The 23,847-nt window shown below is 39.5% G+C and overlaps 1 long non-coding RNA gene across 1 annotated transcript in view; it reads left to right on the top strand.

Annotated features, from left to right (window-relative positions):
* The window catches only part of LOC110741432, a 44,674-nt gene that overhangs the window by 7,777 nt on the left and 13,050 nt on the right, over window positions 1–23,847 (top strand). Inside the window, exon 2 of the long non-coding RNA XR_004177854.1 lies at window positions 18,825–18,860. This is a non-coding gene — a long non-coding RNA (uncharacterized LOC110741432). The remainder of the gene's footprint in view (window positions 1–18,824; window positions 18,861–23,847) is intronic.

Genomic DNA, 23,847 nt, shown 5'->3' with positions numbered 1-23,847 from the left:
GGAAATTGAAGGTGAAAACAGGAACTATTCATCAGGTCAAATTCTTTTCCCATTTCCTTTGTCTCTAATATGAACTGGCTTCAGTTGGTTTCTACTAACAGGTCTAATATACTGTCAGATAGAACAGGTCTTCTATTAGAATCTATTTTTTCCTTTTTTGTATATTTTCAAAATTTATTAATGTTATTTTTAATTGACAAATCATAATTGTATACATTTATGGAGTGTGATTTGATGTTTTGATATATGTATACAATGTGACATGATTAAATTAACCTAATTAACATATCTATTACCTCACTCACCTATCATGTTTTATGGTGAGACATTTGAAATTCACCCTCTAGTTATTCTGAAATATACAGTGCACGATTGACTGTAGTCACCCTGTTGTGCAATAGATCTCGAAATCTATTCCTTCTGTTTGATACTTTCTTCTATTTGATCAACAGCTTTCCATTCCCTCCCTCCCCACCTCCCCCAGCCTCTGGTCATCATCAGAATCTTTCTTTACTTTTCCTTTTTTTGAGACAGAGTCTCGCTCTGTCACCCAGGCTGGAGTACAGTGGCGCGATCTTGGCTCACTGCAACCTCTGCCTCCCAGGTTCAAGCAATTCTCCTGCCTCAGCACCCCCTAGTAACTGGGATTATAGGCGCGTGCCACCATGTCCAGCTACTTTTTTGTATTTTTAGTAGAGACAGGGTTTCACCATGTTAGTCAGGCTGGTCTCGAACTCCTGACCTCAGATAATCCACCTGCCTCAGCCTCCCAGAGTGCTGGGATTACAGGTGTGAGCCACAGCGCCTGGCCAAAATCTTCTCCTTAATCACCAAAGTATTTGTGGTAGGAAAAGTTACTGGCCATCTAAATTTTGCTCAGCTATAAGTACTTGTCCTGTATCTAGACTTGGCAGTGTACACATTTGGATTTACAACCAAAGTAGCAAGTTGACTCTGCTTTTCTTGTGGTCATCTGGATTTGGGGGGCAGGGGTGGGTCTTTGTATTTTTCTCCCCAAACACTCCCTGGTTAATTAAAAAAAACCTTCTTGGGGGTTTGTGGGAGTTATTGGTTTATAGGGATTAAATAAGAGACTGTGATGTTTTGTGGCATCTATTTAAAATTTCACTGCCAAATTCATCTTCTCAGCTTTTTTTGTCATACACATTATCCTGGCTGATAAATTTTCAGTGTCTTCCCTTCCCAAGCCTAAACCAACCCCTTGATGTGGGCACTTGGAAACTCCTACCCCCACAAAAACTCCCTTTTCCCCCATAAAATTATGTTCCCTTTTCTCACCCAGAAATACCTGCTACAGTACTGTGTTTCCTTTGGTCTTGATCTCTAGTATCATGCAGAAGTGGATCTGTGGAATTTTTGTCATTATATACATGTTGTCATGTTCAATAAGGTTGGAGATCCCAGGAGCATTACACTTTTTGCCATGTAACTTTTTCTTTCTTTTGTTATTTTTAACCTTTTTTTCAAGTGCATTGACATTTGTAATGTCTGGGACCATAACCACAGAGCCCACAGTAGGAGGCCCCTGCATGCACACACTTAAAGCACCATTTAAGTGACTAACCAGGGTAATCTGTATCCAGACTATACTTATCGTGTCTTCTGTAACCACTGAAATTCTACTGCAATCAGAACTCGGACTGAAAATGTTTAAAGCCTTGATAAAGTTGTGACCTTTGGAGGACATAGCATGAACCTCTCATAGACAGGACACTTTGTACTGTAATCCTTGTGTAACATGGCAGCACAGAGTCTTGGACCAGATACAAGAGACACTTATCTTATACTAAAGTTGTTTCACGGAAAGAAGTTAACAGTAAGGGTCCGCTGTGTGTAATTTTAACCACTGAATGCGAATCTATAGTACTTGTTCACTGACATAGACAATGTGGATCAAGCACCACTCTTAACATATAAACTCTGATGGGTAGGCACTGGGGAGGCGGGAGTACCCATGTCTGTCCTATGTTCAGCCTGAAGATGCTCCCGTTGGTAGTAGCAAGCACCAGTTTTCCAGGTCCCAGAAGCCTGTAGCCACTCTCCCTTACAGAGCTGCATGTGATTCTTGGGTCTGGGTGAGCTCTCAGAGGTAGTCAGGAGAGCGCTGCTTTGCTCTCCAGAGTTCAGAGGTGCCCTGAGAGGAGACTGGTGAATGCCCATTGTATGTTAAGGGAAAGGAAGAGTGGCCCTTGTCAAAGCAACATGGGATTTCAGAGCATAAAGATACCTTAAGCTCCCTCATTATGAGCAGGAAAACATACTAAAAGGTGGCACCCTTTAAACTTCTGGCTCCCTTCCTCAGGCTCTGTAGGACCTTTGAGTTCAGGAATGCAGGGGCTAATAAGGTGGAAATGTTTGATAGTTCCAATATGAAGTCTGCAGCCCCCAGATAAGATTTTAAGTTGTATGGGTAAATGTCCCATTCCATTAATAAGCAGCTGAGCAAGTAACAGGTGGGAGTTTGGGTATGAGTGTGCGTGAGTTGTGTGTGTTAGAAGGATTTCTGGCCCACATTCAATATAAAGTGCCATCTAAATTGTAAGTAATATTTTATCTGCTTATCTAGAGGATGACTCTAGTTACTTTGCTTAAGAAGGAAAAAACTTTCAAAGACGTAGAAGGAACTTGTTCTACTCTGAGATGGCTTTGCAAAAATTTCCATCACCTTAATATGGTGTGACCTATCCTGGCATTTGGATTCAAAAGGTAGGGTTTTTGTCCAGACTTTGCAATCATGAGCTCTGTGTCCTTGACAAAGTCCCCTAAGTCCTTCTGAGCCTCACTTTCTTCAGTTGGGGAAAGGAAATAATTCTTGCTCAACTTCTGGCCTTTTATAGTATTTCATCTGGATTCGAAGGGAGAATGAGTATATAAAGTGACTGTCAGTAGTTTTGGTGGAGTGTCCAGTGAGGTTTTCACTGGGACAGTATATAGATATTAGGAATTTAAAATTGTAGGGAAGAAAGCAGGATAGAGGTAAGTAAACTTCATTAAGGACTTTAATGGCCCTCCTGGGAGGGAAGGGACCAAACTCTCTCAACCCCCTCTTCTTGTAATTTCAGGTTACAGAAACCTGTGAGTGGTCTGGGTGATCCAATGCCATAGGAATATAAAACGATCCCTGTATTAAAGTGTCTATGGGGACAGAGTTGTGCTGGATGTTAGCAATGGCATTGGATCTTGCCTTGTTCCAAAAAGTGAAGGATTCTGCTTTGAGCAAATGGCTTGGGCATTTGAATCTAAAAAGATGGCAGCTGGTAGCCCAAATCACTTTTGGCGTAGAGCATCCTCAGCTGAGATAACACTGAGTAAAGAAGCCTCCTTTTTTTTTTTAACCTGAAGATCCACATTATTCAGACAGGGTTTTGCACTCTGGTAGGTAGGAGAGTAGAGTGATTCCCAACGCTATCAGTTGCCCCTTCAAGTAAGAAATATCTTGAAATGCCCTTTCTCTGTCCTGAAATGAAAATCATATATAAGATATACATACATATATAATCTATAAAAAATAAAATAATGTCATGATTATAATATAAAGGAAACATGAAGGGAAAATAATTTATAAAAAAGCAATATGGCCAAACCACTTCAGAAGACAATGTGCAGTGGTCAGATATTGCACATGTAGGATCTTCATGAATGTGGCAGCCCATAGGTCATCGTATCCATATGATACTGGTATAGTAGAATAGAATGGACACTGTCATATCACAAGTAGTGTCGCTGTTAGTGACATGATTTTCTGAAATGGTGAGCCACAATTGATGATGTTCCAAGTTAAATACATAGCAATCTTCCCTTTTCTAGACAGAATAGCTGCATTCCTCAAAAATTCAGTTATCATAAAACTTTAAAAAAGTAATTTTTGCTTATATATAAGGCAAAATCAAAATCTTTGCTCAGATAATTATAAATAAGGAGGAAACCCTTGATGCCTATTGGAACATCTTTGGATATATGAAGCATGTAGACCTTTTTTTTGTTGTTGTTGGGGGTGGTCTCACTAATTTGCTCAGGCTGGAGTGCAGTGGCATGACCGTAACTTACTACAGCCTTAACTTCTGAGCTCCCAGTCATCTTCCTTCCTCAGCCTCCCAAGTAGTTGGGACTACAGGCATGTGTCACTGTGCCTGGCTAAGGTTTTATTTATTTATTTATTTAGAGACAAGTTCTTGCTATGTTGCCTAGGTTGGTCTTGAACTCCTGGCTTTAAATGACCCTCCTGCCTCAGTCTCCTGTAGACCATTTTTCTTGATATGTAGGATGTGTCACCTGCTTTGCAGGATGTCTGGAATCCTGGCCTACTAAAAGCCAACAACACAAAAACTTCAGTCATTATGACAACTAAAATGTGCCCTCATATTTCCAAGACACCCTCTGGGAATGCTAACATTGTCATAAGAAACTCTAGGGTAGAGGCCCAGCCTCACTTAAACTGTTTTGGACATAGCTGGAGGTGACCGTGCCTTCTAGTGAAGTCAGGGTTAGTCAATGGAAGACCTTTTTAAACTTCATGGGACACCAGGTTTCTGGACTAATTTTGTTTTCTAAAGCAACTGTCTTCTGTTACAAGCTATTATGGTACTCTGGAGATCAAAGAAGCATGACTGAGTTCTGGCTCTAGGGGCTAACTGGGAGAAAGCAGGACTGGCAGACCCTCTGCCTATGAGCAAGTACCTGGAACTTCTTAGCTCTATTGGGGTGAACAAGCCATGGAAAGAGAATTTAAACTTTCTGTTCTTCTGGACAAATGGAGTCCCAGTGATGTCATGTTTAAGAGTATATATTTGGGAGTTGGACAGATCTGGGTTTGAATCCTGTTTCTATCATCTGGTAGCTGTTTGACCTTGAACAAGTTACTCAGTGGTCTGAGCCTGAACACTAAAATGGAGATAGACCTACTGTCTTAGTCCATTCCTGCTGCTCTAACAAAATACCTTAAATGGAATCCACAAACAACAGAATTTATTGCTGATAATTCTGGATACTGGGAAGTCCAAGATCAAGGTGCCAGCAGATTTGGTGTCTGGTGTGGGCCTGTTCCTCGTAGATGGCAACTTCTAGGCATCCTCATATGGTAGAAGGAGCAAATCAGCATCCTCAGGCCTCTTCTAAGGGCACTGATCCCTCATGACCTCATCACCTCCCAGATGCCCCATCTTCTAATACAATCATGTTTGTAATTAGGATTCAGCTTAGGAATTTGTAAGGGACGCAAACATTCAGACCACAGTACCTACCTAGAAGGCTGGTGGTGAAGGACAATGAGATCTTCATAAAGAGCTTTGCATTGTTCCAGGCACATAGTAAGAACTTAGTTAACTCCAGTGAACTCCAACAACTTAACTGTTGTTGCTTACAGTCATACAGTCATCTTTTGGGGACTTTTTAAAACTTTTAAATTCAGGGATATATGTACAGTTTGTTACATATGTAAACTGGTGTCACGGGTGTTTGTTGTACAGGTTATCACCCAAATATTAAGCCTTATACCTATTATTTTTCCTGATCCTCTTCCTCCTCCCACCTTTTACCATCTGATCAGCCCATTGTGTGTTGTTCCCCTCTATGTATCCATGTGTTCATATCATTTAGCTCCCACTTATACATGACAGCATGTGGTATTTGGTTTTGTGTTTCTGCCTTAGTTTGCTGAGAATAATGGCCTCCAGCTCCATCCATGTCCCTATAAAGGACATTACGTCATTCTTTTTGATGGCTACCATAGTATTCCATGGTGTATATGTACCACATTTTCTTTATCCAGTCTATCATTGTTGGGCATTTAGGTTGATTCCATATCTTTGCTATTGTGAATAGTGTTGCAGTGAATGTACATGTGCATGTGTCTTTATAATATAATTATTTATATACCTTTAGGTATATACCCAGTAATGAGATTGCTGGGTTGAATGGTATTTCTGTCTTTAGGTCTTTGAGGAATCACCATACTGTCTTCCACAATGGTTGAACTAATTTACACTCCCACCAACAGTATATGAGTTCCTTTTTCTTGACAATCTTGCCAGCATCTGTTACTTTTTGGTTTTTAATAGGGGGCTTATATTTGTGGGGAAGGGCATTAGTGACAACTGAGGCTGTATAGAACCATCCTGCGACAAGGTACAGCTCCATTTCAGCAAAAAGGGATGAGAGTTTCTAGAAAGTCATTGAGGGGGAAAACAAGCCAGCTCTGGATTATATTGTAGGGACTGTCTTAAACGTGATAGCAAAGATCTTCTCTATAAACCTTAATACTTAAGATTATGTACTTTTAATACTTCCTACTGAGTTCCAAAGAGCCTGGGTAACAAGGCAGTATGATGATCACACCATAACCTTTATACAACAGGAGGTATACACAAGCTCTGCCATGAAATTCCAGGTTTGCCGTCTCATGTGACTTATCCCCAGCTAAGCAGAGCTAGAACCTATTACTGCTCTGCAAGGGCCCTGGAACAGAAATTCATGTGATTGTTCCTTATATACGTGCTTTTCCTAAAAAGTGAATATTAAGGTGTCCTTTTGTTGATGCAAAGCAAGCAACTAGGTACACTCATGCACACACATTTTCCCAGAACAAACCACAGAGAAAAACTGTTTGAATATGTTTAATGAAAACATTTTGCCAGCTCAGAAGTTCTTAAAGAGATCCAGCTTTCTTGTGGAAAACAGCCCAGGATTTACAGAGAAAATATTGAAGTATTCTTCTTTTCCTTGATCAGTGTTGTTTTGCCAAAGAAGATGCTGTCTTTTTCATTTAAGAGTGAAAAGAAGCTCTGATCATGTGTCTCCATCATTCCATGGGCAATTGTTCAAATTTGTTTTCCTTCATAACAGTGGGGCAAGTGCTTTTCTTATAACTGTCTTGGTTTATAAAAACTTTAAGACAATAAAAATATAAGAATATAAAATAAATGAGGACTAAGGGGGAGGATAAATATGGCAAAGGTAAATATGGAAAATGTATACCTGTGGAATAAACATTTGTAGGCTTCCCAGTGACTAGAGCAAAGAGGAAAATCCCATTTGGTTATGTGATTTAAAAAAATGAAGTTTTTTAGGAGGAGCTCAGTTGTCCCTGGTGTTAAGAACAGAAGTAAGTTTTCTCACAGTTACTCATAAAAAGTATTTTGAGCTCTGATGATCAGGTTCCTAAAATGCCCTGCAGTGACTGCGACTGAATTGTGTCAGACCTCTTTGTATAACGTCCCTTATTCTTGGCATTTTGCCAAAGTGTAATTCTATAAAGGGAAAGAAATAACCTCCAGGCAATCTTCCATTTATACTATTTATTTTCAACTGAAGCTTAGCGAAATATTGAGCAGCAAAGAGTTAGAGGTCATCTCTGATAAGTACCTGGAACGCAACTCTTCTCAGCAGATGGGAAAGTGCAAAGCCACAGGCTTGCAACATTTCACTAAGCTGGGCAGAGATGACATTCCATTATAAATATGAAAAGGAAGCCCAAAGATATGGGGGCTGGAAGAGAAGGTCACCCACCTTGACATGTAGAGAGGCAAGTGCATCAAAGAAGTTGTAGAAAGTTTGAGAGGAAGGGGAAGAAAAAAACGAACAATAATTTTGTTAACTTAAGACAACCACTATTCACACTTTTGTATATTTCCTTTTTTTTTTTTTTTTTTGGGTCTTCCTAGTGGGTAACGTTAACACAATCAGAATATGCGCACCGCTGGGTGCAGTGGCTCACACCTGTAATCTCAGCACTTTGGGAAGCTGAGGTGGGAGGCTGTGGTGAGCCCAGGAGTTCGAGGCTGTGATGAGTTGTGATAGCACCATTGCACTCCAGCCTGGGTGACAGAGCAAGACCCTTCCCCCTGACCCCCCCAAAACACTAGGCATACAATTTTATATCGTTTTTCACTCAATTAAGCACCATAAAATTAGTTATTATATTTTGTTTTATTGGGATTTGTGGGCTGCTGTAATATAATCCCCATCATGGCTTCTGACCTTCTATAAAATGTATCATATACCCCCTGCCATGAGTAACTGATGCTTTAGGAAAATTAGCGAAAGAGACTGTTTAAATAGACTGGGAATCAATAAAGAGGCCAGAGGGGATGTAGGAGGTGAGAGCTGAGTGTGGGGAGGAGTTCAGCAGAAACAGAGAATCAGAAGGGGAAATGACTGGGAGAACATAAGCCCCAACAGAATTTACTAACCACTTGGAGCTCCCCGTGAATGTGGCATTAGGGATTCAATTTTATCTCAAGATGGAACAAGTGCACCTTTTGTAATGTTTTTAAAAATATAAACGTGTAAGTTCTGCCCTTTCATAAAGAGGTAGACAGAGAACAGTGGTGGGTCATGATAATATGGTAGTACAATTTGACAAGATTTTTCTCTTTTAGCAGCAGCTTTCCAGAAATCACATTTTTCCATAGTCGAGAATTTCTCTTTTTTGGCGGGGGGGGGGGGGGGGGGGGGGGGGGGGGGGAAACGTGTAGTGGGTAGCAAAAGTAATGTTACTTTTTCCTTTTCTTTTTCTTTTTTTTTTTTTTTTGAGACGGAGTTTCACTCTGTCACCCAGGCTGGAGTGCAGTGGTGTGATCTCGGCTCACTGCAACCTCTGCCTCCTCGGTTCAAGCGATTCTCCTGCCTCAGCCTCCCGAGTAGCTGGTATTACAGGCATGTGCCACCAGGTCCGGCTAATTTTGTGTACTTTTAGTGGAGATGGAGTTTCATCATGTTGGCCAGGCTGGTCTTGAACTCCTGACCTCAGGTGATCCGCCTGTCTCAGCCTCCCAAAGTGTTGGGATTACATGCACGAGCCCCCAAGCCGGGCCAGTAATCTGTTACTTACAGAGGAAGACTGGTGTTTACACTCCAACCAGCCCCACATACAGGCACTTCTAAATTATCCATCGCTTACTTTGTTAAATTTTGTCTCTCTCCTTCCCCAAAATAAAAATGTTTCTGATGCTTAAATACAACCAGAAAGTCATTGAAGACATATCTTGAATGACCATTAGGTTCTGATATTCCTTCTTTGACCTTGTACAGATTTTTTTTTTTCTCCCCTTATTGTTTTGAAATGTGTCACTTTTTTCTTTGCTACTTTGAATTACCTTCTGTTCCAGGAAGGGATGGGTAAATACATTTTCTTCAATCCTGGTAGTTTTTTGCTGGTCAGATGTTGTGGTAAAATTCCACCTTCTCCAGGGACTAAAGTGTGACTATTGAACGACGAGGCTAATCTTTTTTTCTTTTTATCATACATGGCTTATAGGAATCAGCCCTGCTGTGTATGATGATTGCTTTGTCCTCTGACAGCCTTCAAAAGTACTGGGAGGGAATCTGTCAGTTGATTGATTGTCTCAGACAATCCCTTTCTGCACTAAGAGATTATGTCTTCTAAAGAAATTCAACCAAATGTGACTTTAGCCATCTAAAATCTTCTTCTCCCAATAAATGGATTTAAAGTATCTGAAAAGACAATGAAATTAGAGACTTCCAATTGATTTAATTAAGCAGCTGGGATTAATGAAAGGATGTATTCTTCCTGCAGTTATAAAGTCTCTTCCATTCTCTAGTATTCAGTTAATGAAAGGAAATAATATATATTTGGATTTTTTCCTTCTCTCCAATACTGCAAATTTTATAAGCTGCTAGTTTCACTACTGGATATTAAAGTCTTATGAGGGAAAAAACCCCCTTTTTTAATATCAAAAGGGAATGGATTTTGTGTTTCTAGCACAACAGGTAGTCTGCCACTAGGTGGTATGTTTGCTTATTGCCCATACTTAGGTTTCAGAGATGTAAATGCAGTATAGGTACCCCATCATACAAAAGTTCAATTTCCTGAAAAATTCATAATTTAACTGTAAAGAGAATTCTCTTTCTTCATTGGCTCCTATTTTAAAGCCACAATAACATTTCCTTACTGAACTATATAAATGCATTGAAAGTGTCTGATGGGAGGTTCTGGTGTTGACCAGGTCCCTGGAATTCTGGGAACATGAGTGGAATTTACCCATCGACCATAATTCTCTTCTCTCCTTTGGAGCCTCTGGTAGTACTTCCTAGAAGGACTTCCCTGGGTCCTTCTCTGTATCCGAAGAATTTCTGTCTCATATTTGTGGCTTCTAGAACTTTATCTTTGTTTATCCCTTACTTTGGGTATTTACAACCTCTGACAGAGCTGGGTTCCATGTCATTTCACCATGGGGTTTACCAAGCGCCTCATAGAGCCTTCCAAATGGAAGTTTCCTCCCCTTCTTCATCAGTCTCTCTCCCTGTCTCTCATTTGCCCCCTCTAGTCCTACTCCTCTCTCTCCCCAACTCCTTTTCCCTCCTTCAGTCTCATCATCCTTTGGTTTCTTTTTTATTTTGACATATTTTTTAAAAATAGCAATGCCACGTAAAATTTAATTAACAGTTTCTACCCCCAGTTTTATTTTTTTAATAAAAGAAAACATAACAAATACAATTAAAGTCCTTTTTGATGCTCAGGCTCCATTCTCTTCCTCTTGCTCTATTAAATATCTCACAAAGCCAAAAGATCCATCTGATGACCCTTTGCACAGCTGTGTTAACAGAAGCCTCATGGGAGGCTGTTCTCTTGCTTTAGGTCATTAATTTATTAGATGTTGATGGGGGCGCTGAGCTAAAGGGGGCAGTGAGTAGTCCAGAAGCAAATTTAATGAATATCTACTCTTACCCAAATTGTATGGAAAAATAAGTAGATTTGATGTGCCATGGGGTAAACTTGTGAGGAAGAATCAAGTGCAGGAGACTTTAGCAGAATTAGTGACTGCTCCTAATTCCCATTTCCTTTCCAGGAAACCTGACTTGGTCTTCAGCATTCGTGATCTCATTCTTTATAATTCTCTCTTTTTTAAAAAAGTGGTTTTAATGTCTATATATCTAATCCTGGCCTCATGAGCTGTTTATTGATTTTCTGGCTAATGTGATGGTTTGATTTTGATGTTCTTAAATCTACACTATCCCCAAGCTCTGCTTAATTTAGTTGAAGACACAATCAATGGGCTCAGATGCAGTCTCCTCATCCTAACCCATCAGGGCAAACTTGGAGGTAGACAGAGGTTGGCTATCTAACTGACTTAAAAGTTGACTGTGCCCCTAGATCTGCACAGCTTTGTCCCATTGTTGCCAGTTTTCCGGTCCCTAAGGGTAAGTGGGGACCCAAGAAGAAAGGCACCAAAACTTAGCAGTGCCAGGGAACCTAGAGCCTGAGGTGTCAATATCAACTTGTTGCCTACCAAGACAGATCTTAGTGGGAGGCATGTTGAAATTGGCCACAGTTTCAAGGTTCTCTTCTAGGTCCCCTCTTGGTATTGAGTCTGGGACCTGAACCCGCTGTCATCATTGATAGTGGCATAGATGAGACTGATGATGCTGGGCTAGTGCTGGGTGTATGTGGGAACACTAGTCCTGGCTAGACTGGGTCCACCACCTTCATTTTATGTGCAGTGGTGGATTTGTAAGCTTTTTATGAGCTTCTTGTCCTCCTCCTTCTCCTCCTTCTTCTTCCTCTTTTTTTTCTTGAGACAAGATCTCACTGTGTCACCCAGGCTGGAGTGCAGTGGCACTAACATGACTCACTGCAGCCTTGACCTCCTGGGCTTAGGCAGTCTTCTCGCTTCAGCTCCCCAAGTAGCTGGGACTACGGCATGCACCATCATTCCTGCTTATTTCTGTACTTTTTGTAGAGACGGGGTTTCACCACATTGCCTAGGCTGGTCTTGAACTCCTGGTCTTAAGCGATCCTCCCTCTTTAGCCTCCCAAAGTGCTGGGATTACAAGTGTGAGCCATCATGCCTGGCCTGTTTTGCTTCTTTTAACCATTCTTCCTTCAGCTTCTTTCCATTAATTTTTTCCTTCTGTCTTTGCCTTGACTTGAGTATCTGCTTGGCTTTCTGTCCTATGCTGTATCCGGTTAACTTGTCCTCTCAGCTGTGAATTGTAGTGACACATAAATGGGGAAATGAAAAATATTGATCAGCCTTGTAGAAAGCCTGCCAAAATTTTCATCGTGCCTTCTCACTCTGACCAAATATCAGGGAAATAATGTGATGGGTAATAGACTCCCACAAGCATTTGAGATTCGAGACTCATGCAGTAGATGGTACTTGCTAGGGGGGAAAAGACTTGATTTAGTCTATGAAAAATAATAAAACTAAAGAGCAATCCTCTCTTTGTTTTTACATGTTCCATTTTTAGCTTTCTTTGGTTTTATTACTCCCTAGTAATTGGACTTGTGGTCTGAGGAAGAGTAATTGATCCACTTTCTCTCTGTGTTGTTAAGCCATCTCTTTTCAGGATTAAGTTATAGTGTTTGAGGGCGTTTACCTGCCCATTTTTCATGCTTTTTAAGGCAGACAAACATAAAACATCAAAGTGAGACCGAAATGAAAACTTTCCTCATCCTACTCAAAGTTAGAAGATCCTCAAAGTTCAAGTTTCCAGACAGACTGCTCAGTTAAGTGCCTCTTCCTGGTAGCAGCAAGAATATTGAGTCAAATGTCACCAGAGCATCTGTCTGGATTCTAATGCTAGCTCCAGCAGTTACCAGCTGGGGGTCATATAATCCCTTAAAACCTCCTTTTCCTCATGTGTAAAATGGGGGTTGATGAAACAAACTATCTTCAGTTGTTATGCTGTGTTATGCTAGCAAAGAGGTTGGCATAGAATTAGCACTCAGGTGTGGTTGCCTCACAGTTACTGTTCTCCTGCCTCCTTTCTTCCACTCCTCTCCTACCTCCCACAGTGGTTCACAACACAACCCTGTCATGGGGCTGCCTACACTTGATCTTGGTCCCACCCGTTCCTCCTATTTGATTCAGAACAGAACCGGCCACCTTTCTGAGGTTGTTTTTGCATCTCAGAATTGATGCTGATGCTGATAATATACCTACCGAAGTTCATTTAAAGTTGTAACATAGTGCTTGAAGCATGGTAAATGTTCAATAGTTATTTGTTATTATAATATGATTACTAATATTTTCTCCCAGAGCAAAGTCTTCAATTAAATCCCTGCTGAATTTCTGGGGTCTGGCAGAGTTGAGATGGGGGTAGGTTAAACTATAAAGTTTAGATGGACAGTCAACAGCTTTTCTGAAATGACAGTATTTGTTCATTTAAATTTAAGTGAGGTCTCAAGTCATCTCTAGGTTTCTTTCATTGTAGCATAGTCCCCATGTCCCCGTATTGTCCTGGGATGATGACAGTGAGGTGGAGCTGCCTTAGGCCCCTTCACAGAAGCTGCTGATCCTGCAAGGCCACAGACAGGTTCTTTTTTCTGGATTTCTTCACCTCCCCCTCTTCTCTTGCTCCACAATGTGAATAGACCCGAGGGGCATCACCACTTGGGGTGTTGCCAGCCAGCCCCTTTGCTGTTTTAGAGTTAGTGGGAATTAGGCAGACAATTGTTTGAAAGCAAAAATAAGATCTCAGGATTGGTGCTGGGGAAAAGCCAGCTTGTAGAGCAGGTGAGAAGTGCCCAGAGACAAATTGCCTGTTGTGTAGGTTATGGAGCTCATTTACATGTTGCTCCTTGGCTAGGCCTCCCTAGAATACAATCTATAGCCCATTATCTTTGCCCTTAACAAATGTAGACTCTCTAATCACACTGGCTTTTAGTTTGGCTGTTTCCATGCACTAATTAGGCTGACCTTAATCCATATAAGCTGTAATCCTCTGTGTGTCCCATGGTAACTACTCACCCCTTCCCTTTAGCGTATTCAAGCCTCATGACTTGAATAGTAGAAGCTCAAGTCTAGCTCCCCCAAATCATTGAGCGAGAGCCCATTTTCTTGCTCATGGCTGACAAGTTAATAGCAAGAGGCTCTTACACTACAGAAGTAGCGTGGTCAGGTTCTCCTCCTAAATTCTCAGCCTGGCATGGAAGTGGAGACTTTTCTCTTCCATCTTTTGTGTAGCATGGTGACTCAGATTGGACTCTTGTCCATACCCGACAGTGTCTGTGTATGTTTTCTGAAATGCTGTAAATTAAAGGGTTATACAAGTCATTACCCCAAGTCATCAAAACAGCAATTAACTCAATAACCATGACATGAAGCCAGCTGTCTCCTTTGGGAATGTAAAATTGAAAACCAATGCTATAGTGTGCTTGGCTAAGCCATGAACTCCCATGAAGCAAAACTAAATATTGCAAATGTAAATGTTGTAAATATTTACATTCAGAGAGGCAATGTACTAGATTTCTTTTTGGGAGGAAGATGATTGGAACAAAGGGAAACAAATAGGAGAGTAAGAAGAAAAAGTACCTATGTCTAGGGGAATATCTTTACGAATGAATATCTACAACTTTGTTGTTTATTATATCACAGATTATTTAGTATAGTTAACAAATTGAGAAACAGTGCTGGTTAAATTTCCCCTAGGATGTTAACATCTTTGGCAACAATAGTACAGAAAATTGGGCTAATCTTGTTATACATTCTGACTACGTACAGTTACACTCATCTTAGAATTACATTTTGAGATTAAATTATATTTTATATAAAAGAGCTCATTTCATAAAGAAGCTATGGAAACTTAAAAAGTATTTTGAGAACTACCTCCCCAACTTACTGAACTCATCATTTAATGATGAAAACCTACATTTTTCTTCAAACTAGAAGTCTGTATACTCAGTTCATATGGCAGCAATCAGATTAGGGTTTTCTAAACAAATAAAGGATCCGCAAAGGCTAAAACCAAAGGCTTTGGAAAGAAATGTTTGCTTTTCTGATTATAAAATTAACATGTATATAGATTATTTGAAAAATACGTAAAATATAAAAATAAACATTAACAATGTAATCATACCATAAAACTATTGTTAATACTTTGCTACTACTACCTTAATGTTCTTACTGTGCTTTTTTGTATCCTTTTTTTATATCATTTGATTTATACCATAATATATACACTTGTATTCTACATTTATGTAAACTTCATTAGTAGTTTCTCATTTTTGAAATTTTTATTTGAAAATATTTAATGGAAATGTGTCAGGCTATTATATGGTTATTGGATATTTTTACTAATAACTGATGTTGCAGTGAACATTTCAGTATATTAATCTTTGATTCTTTGCCTGTTTCTTTAGCGCATAGTCTTAGAAAGACAGTCAATTGTTTGGGCATATGAGATATTGCCAAATTATATTTTAGACAGATGATACTAATTTTTACTTAGTATTTCTGTGTGCTCCAACTTTACTGCATCTTCAATGCTGTTGAGTATTATTTTCTTCATCCAATGGTTCTCAACTCTGGCTTCACTTTGGAATCAACACAGGGGCAACAAACAAACAAATAGACAAGTCTATGCCTGGGCTCTACCCCAAACTAATTAAATTAGAATTTTTAAGCAGTGTGATTGCCAATGCATCTGTAATTTTAAAAGCTCCCAGTGACTCTAGTTGATAAAAAGGGTTCAGAACCATTTTGCTAACTGAGTAAATGAAAAATATTCTTCTTCAACACCCTTTGGTATCAGGGTACTATATGTTTTGTCTCATTAACTTGAAAAACATACTGTGAAATTATGCTCATGGCCAAAATATTTTGTCTCAATTGGATTTTCATATATGTGGAAAAAGTAAGACCAAATAGCATGCCCTACCCCGCATAGCCTTACCATATAGTCAGTTAGTTCTTATAAAAGCTTTGCAGAGCTCTCTCCACTTTTTCATATTTCATCTTTAAGTTTTATATTTGAAATTCTTTAAGAAGTGGTAAATGCCAGTTGTCTTGTCCTTCTCATCACTATTCAATTGATTATGAAATATTTAATTTATTTAGGCATTTTGAATACCAGGACATGCATCGTCAAATGCAAGGGTTTCTTCAGTGTCTTGGTGTGGTGTTATTTACCCATATCTTCTTGTTTGGTAGATTAAAATACTAAAGAACACTGTAATTGCCTGTGACTTTGGACTGCCAGTTTTGATGAAGGTTCAGTGAAGCTCCAGACATGATCTGAGTCCTACTTTGGATTGAGTTAGTTAGGGGAAGCCCTTTTCACTCATCCTGCTAATATATGCTGATGTGTATCATTCTGTTCTTTCTTGAAATTATTTTCCTATGTGTGTTAAATAAAGGAAGAGAATGTTTCCTTCTCTCCTCTAGTGATCTTACTTCAAAATCTGATGCCAGATATTTACTATGTGATCTTCCTAAAGGCTCTCATTTCCTCATTTCTATCATGCCTCCAGCCCTACCTCTTGCTCTTCCCCAAGAAGAACTTCCTTGTGCACCTGTCCAAATATTCACTTCTCCATACTCTCTTGCAGCCAAGAGTGGTGATATGACAAAATTCTGTCCAATTATATGTAAACTGAATTCTACTGAGAGCTTTGGGGGAAGAGACTCATTTTCTGAATAAAGGCATAGTGATACTGGAACCCCCTTCTCTACCTTCTAGGCTTGAATTCACATGTGATGCCTAGACTTTGGTGGTCGCTTTGCAACCATAAGGTAATGGAACTGACAGAAGGATCAAGAGAATGGTGGAGATTCTGTCTCTGCTATCTTTGACCTGCTGAACCAACACTAACCATTGCCCACCTGCAGCCTTCTTACATGAGGACAATACACCCTTGGTCAAGTCAGTGTTAGATGGCTTTTTTGTTACTTTCAGCTGAAAGCATTTCTGGTTCACCCAAATATTAGTCAATACCACATTTAGCTATTGATTATAGCTTGCCATTTTATAAATATTCCATGTAAGAATGGAATTAAAAGGCCAAGGCTCTTCCTAAATGGGACGAGGCCCACCTACTTTATCTTCCTTTTATTATATTCACACTAGTGGCAATGCTCATTCTTGGGCAAAGAACTAGGGAAAATCATTGCTTCTCAGTGTTGTCTGTTCCTGATTGTTCCTGCCTGATATATTTTGGATGTGCATCCTCTTCAAATCTCATGTTGAAATATGACCTCCAATTTTGGAGGTGGGTCTGGGAGGTGTTTGTTCTGAGTCCTGCTTTTGATTGAAGCAGGGAGAAGCGGGAGGTGTTTGGGTCATGGGATTGGATCCCTCATGAATGGTTTGATGGCTTCCTAATGGTAGTGAGTGAGTTCTTGCTCTGGTAGTTCATGAAAGAGCTGGTTGTTTAAAATAGTCTGGCAAACCCCTCCCCAATCTCTCTTGCTTCCTCTCTTGCCATGTGATACATCAACTTCCCCTTCACCTTCCATCATGATTGCAAGCTCCCTGAAGTCCTCACCAGAAGCAGATGCCAGCACCACGCTTCCTATACAGCCCACAGAACTGTGAGCTAAAATAAACCTCTTTTCTTTACAAATTATCCAGTCTCAGGTGTTCCTTTATAGCAATGAAAATGGACTAATGGAGAAAATTGTTACCAATAAGTGGGATGTTGCTATAAAGATACCTGAAAATGTGGAAACAGTTTTGGAACTGGGTAATGGGCAGAGGTTGGAAGAGTTTGGAGGACTCAGAAGAAGACAGGAAAATGAGGGAAAGTTTGAAACTTCTTAGAGACTGGTTAAATGGTTGTGACAAAAATTATGATATAAATATGGACAGTGAAGGCTGGGCTAATGAGGCCTTGAATGGAAATGAGGAGCTAAGTGGGAACTGAAGCATAGATCATCTATGTTATGCCCTAGCAAAGAAGTTGGCTGCATTGTGTCCATGACCTAAAGCTTTGTGGAAGCTTGAGCTTTAGAGTGATGACCCACGGTATCTGGTGGAATAAATTTATAAGCAGCAAAGCATTCAAGAGGTGGTGTGGCTGTTTCTAACAGCCTATGATAAGATATGGGAGTAAAAGAATAACTTAAAGTTAGAACTTATATTTAAAAGGGCAGCAGAGCATAAAAGTTTGGAAAATTTGCAGCATAGTCATGTGATAGAGAAGGAAAGAGTATTTTCAGGCAAGGAACACAAGCAGGCTATGCAGCAACCACCTGCTAGAGACATTAGCATGACTAAATGGGAGCCAAGTGCTAATATTCGTAACAATGGGAAAAAGACCTTGAAGGCATTTCAGAGGTCTAAATGGCCCCCATCACAGGCCCAGTGGCCTAGGAGGAAAGAATGGTTTCAGGGACCAGGTTCTGGGTCATGCTGCCCTGGTCATCCTTGGATACTGCCTCCTGCATCCTGACTGCTCTTGTTCTAGCCATGGCTCAAAGGGCTCCAGGTACAGCTGGGGCTGCCACTCCTGAGAGCACAAGCTGTAAGTCTTGGCAGCTTCCACATGATGTTAAGTCTGCAGGTGCACAAAATACAAACATGAAAGGAGCCTGGCAGATTCTCCCTAGATTTCAGATGTATCAGAAAGTCTGGGTGCCTAGGCAGAAGCCTGCTACAGTGGTGGAACCCTGCAAAGAGCCTCTAGTGGGGCAGTGCCAAGGGGACAGGTGGGGTTAGAGCCCTTACACAGAGTTCCCACCAGGGTATTGCCTAGTGGAGCTGTGGGAACAGGTTTGTCACTCTCCAGACACCAGAATGGTAGAGCCACTGGCAGCTTGCACCCTCAGCATGAAAAGGCTTCAGGTACCAGATTCCAACCTGTGAGAGCAGCCACAGAGGCAGAGCTGCCCAAGACCTTGGGAGCCCACCTGTTGCACTAGTGTGTCCTGTATGCAGATCATTGAGTCAAAGGAGATTATGTTGGAACTTTAAGATTTAATGAATACCTTGCTGGGTTTCAGACCTGCATGGGGTTTTTTGTCCCTTTTTTTTGGCTGATTTTTTCCTTTTGGAATGGGAATGCCTATCCAACATCTGTACCACCATTGCATCTTGGGAGTAAATAACTTGTTTTGATTTTGTAGGCTCAAAGGTGGAAGGAACTTGATCTTAAGTCTCAGGTGAGTCTTTGGACTTTGAGGTAATGATGGAATGAATTAAGACTTTGGGGGGGACTATTGGGCAGGATGATTGTAGTTTGCAATGTGAGAAGAACACGAGATTTGGGGGGCCAGGGGCAGAATGATACAGTTTGAATGTGTGTCTCCTCTACATCTCATGTTGAAATGTGACCTCCAATGTTGGAGGTGGGCCTGATGGGAGGTGTTTAGGTCATGGGGGCAGATTCCTTATGAATGGCTTGGTGTCGTCCCCACAGCAATGAGTGAGTTCTTGCTCTGGTGGTACAAGCAAGATCTGGTTGTTTAAAAGAGCCTGGCACCTGCACCTGCCTTATTCCCTCTCTCAAGGTATGATACACTGGCTCCCTCTTTGTCTTCCTCCATGATTGTAGTTAGCTCCCTGAGGTCCACACCCAAAGCAGATGCCAGCACCACACTTCCTGTACATCCCACATAACTGTTAGCCAAAATAAGCCTCTTTTCTTTATAAATTACCCATTCACTGGTATTCCTTTATATTAATAAAAACTAACATATTGCCTTATTCCAGTAAGTCACCTTGATTCAGCCTAAAGCTATGTAGGCTCAATTCAAATAGAAACAAATGGTGGAGAGTGATTGTCTATAACAACTTCTCCAAACTTTCAGCTTTGAATAGTGGCCCACAAACATACAGAATGATAGGTATTTGTTTCCTAATTACCATTGTTTCTTGTAGATATCTCTCCTCTAAGTCCTGGTAAGGTGAGGAGGCTGATCTTGGTACCTTTTACCATCTAACTACCAGTATACTACTCTGATTTTGACACAATGATTGCAACAGTTTTGGTAATGAATGTAATTTGAGGTTACATATATTTATTCTGTGCTGGAAACTCTTATGCCAGCGCCTAAATTGATTTTGTTGGAGTGAGGTCAAACCTTGGGTATATAAGGCAATTAATACCTTTTGGCATTTTGTATCAATCGTCAGAGTATCATCAATTTTTGATCAACTATGTGATGTACATATTTACTGAACACAAGTAGTTATTATTTATATGCATTCAACTGAGGTATGGCCAAGAAAATGCAAATTGTTTGAAGTTAAAGAGAAATCTATCAAATGTTCAGTCATTGATATGATAAGTGTTGAACTAAGTTGAAAAATAAAGGCAAATTTAACCTCTTACCTTTGTGTAATAATCACAAGCTTTACCTAGGTGAGAGATTTTCGGGCAGGTTTTGCAGTGTTTTCTGGCTGTGCACTCTTTCTCATAAGATATGTAGGGATGCATAGAACTGGTCAGCATTTTACTACTACATAATGCTTTAGTCATCTTAAATATGTGAAAGTAAAAGGCAAAAATATATAATTACAATTCTGGGCTTGAACTAAAATACTGAAAGAAAGACTTGGTTTACTTGTGACCAAGAATCACTATGTTCATTTTCTTTTTCAGATGTAACATGTACTAGACCACGAAAACAGTTATGAAAAAGAGCTTTCTTTGAAGCCTAACTCATATTACTTGCTTACTGGTGCACACTCTTTACATAACCTTGTCATCATGATTCTAGCTCTACCTGATGAGAACAGAAACTGATGATGGGTAGAAAGGAGCCTTGTAGAATGTTATTTCCTACCAGAGTATCTAGAAAATGTTTGCAAAGGAAAACCCGAGTACATCCTTTGCAGACTGGCACTTTTTTAAATTTTAATTTTAATTTTTCCATAAGTTATTGGAGTACGGATGGTGTTTGGTTACACGAGTAAGTTCTTTAGCGGTGATTTGTGAGGTTTTGGTGCACCCATCACCCGAGCAGGGTACACTGCACCATATTTGTTGTCTTTTATCCCTCGCCCCCCTCCCACTCTCCACCCCCAAGTTCCCAAAGTCCATTGTATCATTCTTATGCCTTTGCATCCTCATAGCTTAGCCTCCACATATCAGTGAGAACATACAATGTTTGGTTTTTCATTCCTGAGTTCCTTCACTTAGAATAATAGTCTTCAATCTCATCCAGGTCACTGTAAATGCTTTTAATTTATTCCTTTTTATGGCTGTGTAGTATTCCATCATATATATATATATGATGTGATATATATATATATAAATATATATATATTATATATATAAATATATATATATATATTTTATATATATATAATCTCAGAGTTTCTTTATCCATTTGTTGATTGATGGGCATTTGGGCTGATTCCATGATTTTGCAATTGTGAATTGTACTGCTATAAACATGCATGTGCAAGTATCTTTTTTGAATAATGACTTATTTTCTTCTGGGTAGATACTCAGTAGTGGAATTACTGGATCAAATGGTAGTTCTACTTTTAGTTCTTTAAGGAATCTCCACACTATTTTCCATAGTGGTTTTACTAGTTTACATTCCCACCAGCAGTGCAGAAGTGTTCCCTGATCACTGCATCCACACCAACATCTACTATTTTTTGATGTTTTGATTATAGCCATTCTTGCAGTAGTAAGATGGTATCACATTGTGGTTTTGATTTGCATTTCCCTGATCATTCGTGATGTTGAGCATTTTTTCATATGTTTGTTGTCGGTTTGTGTATCTTCTTTTGAGAATTGTCTATTCATGTCCTCAGGCCATTTTTTGATGGGATTGCTTGTTGTTTTCTTTCTGGTTTGTTTGAGTTCATTGTAGATTCTGGATATTAGTCTTTTGTTAGATGTGTAGATTGTGAAGATTTTCTCCCACTCTGTGGGTTGTCTCTTTACTCTGCTGACTGTTCCTTTTGCCATGTGCAAGCTCTTTAGTTTAATTGGGTCTCAGCTATTTATCTTTGTTTTTATTATATTTGCTTTTGGGTTCTTGGTCATGAAATCCTTGCCTAAGTCAATATCTAGAAGCGTTTTTCCAATGTTATCTTCTAGAATTTTTAGTTTCAGGTCTTAGGTTTAAGTCCTGAATCTATCTTGAGTTGATCTTTATATAAGGTGAGAGATGAGGATCCAGTTTCATTTACATGTGGCTAGCCAATTATCCCAGCACCATTTGTTGAAAAGGCCATCCTTTCCCCACTTTATGTTTTTGTTTGCTTTGTTGAAGATCAATTGGCTATAAGTACTTGGGCTTATTTCTGAGTTCTCTATTCTGTTCCGTTGGTCTATGTGCCTACTTTTATACCAGTACCACACTATTTTGGTGACTATAGCCTTATAGTATAGTTGGAAATCAGATAGTGTGATGCCTTCAGATTTGTTCTTTTTGCTTGGTCTTGCTTTGGCTATGTGGGCTCTTTTTTTGGTTCCATATGAATTTTAGGATTGTGTTTTCTAACTCTGTGAAGAATGATGGTGGTATTTTGATGGGGATTGTGTTGAATTTGTAAACTGCTTTTGGCAGTATGGTCATTTTCACAATACTGATTTCTACCCATCCATGAGCATGGGATATGTTTCCATTTGTGTGTGTAATCTGTGATTTCTTTCAGCAGTGTTTTGTAGTTTTCCTTATAGAGGTCTTTTGACTCCTTTGTTAGATATATTCCGAAGTATTTTATTTGTTTATTTATTTTTGCAGCTATTGTGAAAGGGATTGAGTTCTTGGTTTGATTCTCTGCTTGTTTGCTGTTGGTGTATAGAAGAGCTACTGATTTGTCTACATTAATCTTGTATCTGGAAACTTTGCTGAATTCTTTTATCAGTTCTAGGAGCTTTCTGGAGGAGTCCTAAGGGTTTCAAGGCAACTGATCATATTGTCAGCAAACAGCGACAGTTTGACTTCCTCTTTACTGATTTGGATGCCCTTTATTTCTTTCTCTTGTCTGATTGCTCTGGCTAGGACTTCCAGTACTATGTTGAAGAGAAGTGGTGAGAGTGGGCATCCTTGTCTTGTTTCCATTCTCAGAGGAAATGCTTTCAATTTTTCCCTATTCAGTATTATGTTGGCTGTGGGTTTGTCATAGATGGCTTTTATTACATTAAGGTATGTCCCTTGAATGCTGGTTTTGCTGAGGGTTTTAATCATAAAAGGATGTTGGATTTTGTCAAATGCTTTTTCTGCATCTATTGAGATAATCATGTGATTTTTGTTTTTAATTCTGTTTATGTCATGTATCATATTTATTGACTTGTGTACGTTAAACCATCCCTGCATCCCTGGCATGAAATCCACTTTATCATGGTAGTTTTGATATGTTGTTGCATTTGGTTAGCTAGTATTTTGTTAAGGATTTTAGCATCTATGTTCATCAAGGATATTGGTATGTAGTTTTCTTTTTTGCTTGTATCCTTTCCTGGTTTTGGTATTAGGGTGATGCTGACTTCATAGTATGAATTAGGAAGGGTTCCTTCTTTCTCTGTCTTGTGGAATAGTGTCAAAAGGATTGGTACCAGTTCTTCTTTGAATGTCTGTTGGAATTCTGCTGTGAATCTGTCTAGTCCTTGACTTTTTTGTTGTTGTTGTTGGTGATTTTTAAATTACCATTTCAGTCTCACTGTTTGTTATTGGTCTGTTCAGGGTGTCTAATTCTTCCTGATTTAAGCTAGGAGGGTTGTATTTTTCCAGGAATTTATTCATCTCTTCTAGGTTTCCTAGTTTATGTGTGTAAAGGTGTTCATAATAGCTTTGAATGATCTTTTATATTTCAGTGGTGTCAGTTATAACATCTCCTGTTTCATTTCTTAGTGAGGTTATTTGGATTTTCTCTCTTCTTTTCTTGGTTAATCTTGCTAATGGTATATCAATTATATTTATGTTTTCAAAGAACCAGCTTTTTGTTTCATTTATCTTTTGTATTTTGTTGTTGTTGTTTGTTGGTTTCAATTTCATTTAGTTCTTCTCTGATCCTGGTGATTTCCTTTCTTCTGCTAGGTTTGGGTTTGGTTTATTCTTGTTTCTCTAGTTTCTTGAGATGTGACCTTAGATTGTCTGTTTGTGCTCTTTCAGACTTTTTGATGTAGGCATTTAGGGCTATGAACTTTCCTCTTAGCACTGCGTTAGCTGTATTCCAGAGGTTTTG

Source organism: Papio anubis, chromosome 13 (genome assembly GCF_008728515.1).
Source record: "Papio anubis isolate 15944 chromosome 13, Panubis1.0, whole genome shotgun sequence".
Lineage (NCBI taxonomy): Eukaryota > Metazoa > Chordata > Mammalia > Primates > Cercopithecidae > Papio > Papio anubis.
Note: the sequence above shows the minus strand (reverse complement) of the source record. Positions and strands in the feature narration are given on the sequence as shown.